Source organism: Bolinopsis microptera, chromosome 4 (assembly GCF_026151205.1).
Source record: "Bolinopsis microptera isolate Bmic1 chromosome 4, MBARI_Bmic_1.0, whole genome shotgun sequence".
Classification (NCBI taxonomy): Eukaryota; Metazoa; Ctenophora; class Tentaculata; order Lobata; family Bolinopsidae; genus Bolinopsis; species Bolinopsis microptera.
Window position 1 is genome coordinate 8,864,124 of NC_087075.1, and position 5,232 is coordinate 8,869,355.

General features: G+C 35.1%; 1 protein-coding gene across 1 annotated transcript in view; it reads left to right on the forward strand.

Annotated features, from left to right (window-relative positions):
- Window positions 1-2,840: 2,840 nt before the first annotated feature.
- LOC134814051 (eukaryotic translation initiation factor 3 subunit E-like) overlaps window positions 2,841-5,232 on the forward strand; it is an 88,891-nt gene continuing 86,499 nt past the window's right edge. Inside the window, exon 1 of the mRNA XM_063822043.1 lies at window positions 2,841-2,846. The gene's annotated coding sequence lies outside the window, so the exon portion shown is untranslated. The remainder of the gene's footprint in view (window positions 2,847-5,232) is intronic.

A 5,232-nucleotide genomic window follows, 5' to 3' on the forward strand; every position in this document is an offset into this window, starting at 1 on the left:
CAAGCATCATGTATGTTAAGTTGAGCATTCTCAGCCAACAGATGTGGGAACTCCCACGAAACACCAAAACAGATCTAAAGAGACACTTAACAACATTGGAAAAATATACTGCAAGCTGAGGTCACTAAGCATCTATGGAAATGTTCATTGGATAGTGAAACAACAGTCTAGCTTAGTCTCTTTACTCCCCATATTATTATTATTTTTTTTTTAATCTACCTTCCTATACTTTCAACATCATATCACACTTCCCCCACACACCTTCTCACACATTAATGACCATATCAGACCTGTATCTAATGTATCTGGAATTTGACGTATTGAAATACCAATTATGACTCTATATCCACAGTTATTCACCATGGATTTGTTTGTTATTAAATAGTTTTTCATAAATTTTTGGATTTAGATTAATTCGATGTAATGGGTCCAAGTTACTGCGGACATAGTTCACTATGTGTTTACCGTGTTTGGGTGCCCATCATATTTTACAGATGGGGGCGATATTTTGAACGATTCTATTTAAATATATTCATCTATTGCTGTACTCTGTAAAATTTGAAAAGTATTTAATAAAAAAAACCCTTCAATGCTACCACTTCAATGATATTTTACATTTTTCTTCTGCCTCTCATCAAATAGCCTTATTGAAAGGAGCTTGAATGTGTTATTTGTAACGGAGTTTTATATAAACAGGAAACGATGTAACAGATTCAATATATTTTAATGTTGCCATGGGATGGCAAGTCCCCATACATCGTAGTCCGATAGTTTGACTGCTTCCTAATATACTCCTTCATACATTATATCTAAAAATGCCTGATGCAATGGGTTCCATAAATTGGAACTATCGGAGGTAGCTTAGAAACCAAGACTGTTTTCAGAATATGATATTCCACATAACTTACTAGTTACTTTACAACAATGAAACACAGGGAACAATCGAACCTTCATAGCTTAATTCATATTTTGAGTCGAAGCTTAGCAAATATTTCCGCTTTAAATACAGACACAGACAAGAAGACCATTTCAATAGATAATGCAAACAATAATGTACACTAATAAATTCAGTACAGTAATGATTAAGCTGCTTAACCATTAACTGTGTGGCAATGCCATTATGGAAAATTAAAAATTAATTTCTTTTACTTCACTAATCACTTCTTATCTTCAAATTTAATTTAAAAATATGAAATAAAAATGTTGAGGTCATGATGTTGTCTGCTGTCGCTGTTTTGTGTTTTTGCCTCGCGCACACACATTATGATACTTTCTTAATTACTTTTGGTTACTACTACAAGCTTTTTATGCTAAGTTGAGAGTGGACGTTGTCCATCAAAATGCAGCATTAAAGAAAGCATAAAGCTAAGTTATTTACTTTTTGACGGATGTTACTCGTCTAAATTTCTTCGAAATAGCGCGCGCCGCTTTCTTCTCCAAATGTTGGCCCGATGCAAGTGCTACGAAGTAGCGCGCGCCGGACTAGTTCATCAACAATGGAAAAATGTACTTTAAGGTTAAATATTTTAAAATTAACCATCGATGCAGTCTGATTTTGATATTAAGTATTACCGAGCGTGCTAAATCACTCCACATAGCCATGTGTATACGCGTACTGCGCGACGCGCTTGTTTCACAAGTAGAATATCTTTTTATCACGTTGTGACCCCCACGGTCGTTTCACTATGGTGGAACGTAGAGTTTCTACGATACAGGGGGGCCGCGGACTCGTGCGCGGCGGGTCATACAACATATGACAAAAATATCTTCGAAGATCCTTTGCCGCCTTCGGCGGTCGCGCGCTACTGCAAGCGAGAGGGCTCTGGTTAGAGCAACTAAATCACATTATATGACACATTGACACTTACTATACCTAGCTTTCTGGTTTATTGCTCGCTTCGATCCGCTCACGTATGATATATAAGATCAGGAGTACATATTATATATATATATCTCCTAATATTCAGGTTAAGCCTGAAAAGAACGCCGCGCAGCGCGCACAGGGACTGGTGTGCCAGGTAACTTTATTGCTAAAAAACAATTAGTTGAAAAAGTTACGTGACAATCCAGTGTATAAAAGTAATTAATCATCATCGAATTATTACATGTTACAAAAACGCAATTGAATTCATAATTTTTGTTAATTGTCTGTTGTCACAGCTTAAAAATTCAAAAGTTAAAAATTAACAGCCGTTTTTTTGTTGCGAGCTATTTGTACTTTCTCAATTTTTATATTTTACTTGGCGGCGCGCGTCAATTCTTATGCGCGATATTTAATTAATATTAGTTAATTAGATTGCCAGTACATTGATTGCTACTTCCATGGATATCCATGGAAGTAGCAATCAATATACTGGCAAGCTAATTAACTCTCTATTTAATTGTACATGAGCCAACTACGGAATAATCATGTCACATCATGTGCATGGCCTGCAATACCGGGCAGCACCGCACATTATTAAATTGTTCTTGCCACCATCATTGCGAGATCAGAAAAAAATAAGAAAACTTAAGTTTTTGATTGTTAATTTTAGGGATTAGAAAGCAAAAAAGATTTACAAACGAATTCCTTGTGTTTTTAATTCACTGAATTTTCCCACTGATTGCAATCAAAGTGGTTCTATTCGTTAGACTAGAACCTTACTTTATCTCGCAAGCTAAGAGTTCTATTAACAAACAGTTTCTTTCACATCCTCTTATTGTGGAGGATCAAAAGTAATAGTGTGAGCATATTAAACCTTTTGGAAGTTATTACATCGCTACTTCTTAGTTTTGTGATGACTGATACATTTTTTATGAATGGCTAATCTTCGTTGCATGTAGCTTCTCGATGTAAATAATTTGTTGTCACATAGTTTCACCTTACCTGGAGACCCCAGGCTATAATGTTCATAAATAGAGATTCGGCGGAATGGCAGGCTGAGCGCCGCCTAGTCAATAAAAGTTTTACCAATTTGAGGAGGTTACATGATTCTTTATTTGTCTCTGCACTTTGGTTGATCTGTCAATAGTATAATAGTCATGTGGTAAGATTGATAAAATCTTATAAAAATCATAATATAGTCAGTAAGGTTTATCAATATTCATAAGTCTTTTTTTCATAAGTCTTTTTTTGCTGCTGGGATGAGTCCTTCTTTATCTTCTATTCTGCTGTTACATGTTCGTCCTATGCTTACTTTCAGTTCTGTGATGAGTCACTAGGATGGCTGTGAAGCTAACTCTAGTTTTTCTTCCTTTTGTTTGAAATTAGCTCTTGTGGTCTTTTATGAAATCTGTTGCAGTGATACCACCAAAACAGATTTTTCTGAATTTTAGGCCTTTTTGAAGAAAACATGTCTGTTTTGTACAATATTCCGCCAATTGAATGTTCTGATGGCGCAAAAAATATTTGGGGGTACCAAATCCTCTCAAGGGGCAGCAAAAAGGAAAAATTTAAGGGAGGAGGGGGGAAACATTAGGCCTGGATTTCTGTCTTTGAAGGGGCATATTGATCGGTGATTCTTCCAATTTCGGCCATATGACCAATAGCCACAATATTCAATCTGGATCTATCAGATGTGGTCCCTTTGGCCTTTGGGATTCAATTCTTCACAGGAAAACAAATTTAACTTTTGGTATTTATTAATAACAATCAAAACATATCATATCATAAAAATAAAGCCGCGCGTTGGTTGACTGCCTCAGTAAGGTGAATAATTTAAGCTTGAAGGTGCCCTGCCCTCACACGTTGGGAGGTGTAAATATCTCTGTGTATAGCCTCTTGAAGGAGCTCGGCTACAGTTTTTATCAGTGCTTTTTAAATTTGATTTTCAAATGTCTTGACACCAACCAATAGGTTTCCTGTTATGAAATATTAGCACATGCCACCCCATCGTGGGTTTACTACTGATAGCAACAAATCAATGAAACAAGAATTTTTTTGTAGGCAGAATGAGGTATTGTCCAATATTTAGTGTCCGACAGACAGGCTTTCTGCTTGTGTTTAGAATGCCTTGATCAATAAGTTCATATTATGCTTTTTATTTCATATTCTGATACATCGATCAAAATATTTTGTAGGGATTTCATGATTGCGAATCTCTTTTACTATTCTTTTAGTTTGTTCCTACAATCAATAATATCATCTCCTCTGGTCATCGTACTTTATTCATGGTGCTAATTTCAAATGTTTAACTGAAAATGTGCATAGAGCATTTTACAATAGTATCAGATAAAAATAAGCGATGAAATCCGAGTAGGGAGACCTGCATCAAACATAACCGTCATTTGTAATTGAGGGTCTGCTGACTTTGGCAGTATTGTTTCTTCTCTTTAATGCTATTAATGAAGGAAAAAGTGTCAAACAATTATAAAATATTTCAGCAATGGCCAATTGGCTGACTATAAGGTCATGGCCTGAACAAACAATTTTTTTAAATAGTCAAGTGATGCTAAAGCAGAGCACAAACGTGTAATAAGTTAATAGATTAAAAACTGATTCATGTGATGCATTACGCAGAGCACAGATAAAAATACTGATTCAATGATTAAAATTATAGCTGTGAGTGTCAATAAATTACTGTGTCATAAAAAAAGGAACGATGTACACGTGATCTGAGATACCAATATCTCAATACCAAAAGAAACATTCATAGTCCATGGTGGCAGGTATCAAGTTAAACGAAGTTACACTGACTGGCAATGTATACGATTGCCGTCTCCCTCTCTCACCCCTGACCGCTATCAGGGTGCTCCTGAGGATTGAGAATCTAATCCTGGTGCGCATGTAACACATAATAGCCGCATAGTCTTCTCCTCTCTTCTGGGATAGTTTTTAGAATACAATTAATGCTATTAATTGTATTCTTCCTCTGTATGACTATGTTATGAATCTTTGTTAGGTTAACCTTAATCATAGAAATTCCGGAAATTTTGTTGATGTTAAATTAAAACACCAAAGTTTCACCTAACAAAAATGTATCACTAAATCAAGCAGAAAAATAAAATTATTGAACAGTTTTACCTTGCAACTGAAAAAGTTGTTTTTAATCATTTACTCTCTTAATCATAGTTTCAATTCTCAAATTTTCAATTTTATTTATACATTTACGCTACATAATTTGTGATTGTTCCTCATGAAAGATGTCATTTGTTTTCAACCGAAAATTGGTCTGATGTATTTGCTTGTTATCTTGAAACTCCATTTTGATTCACTGAATTTTTTATTTTCATTTACTTTCACTGACTTAAACC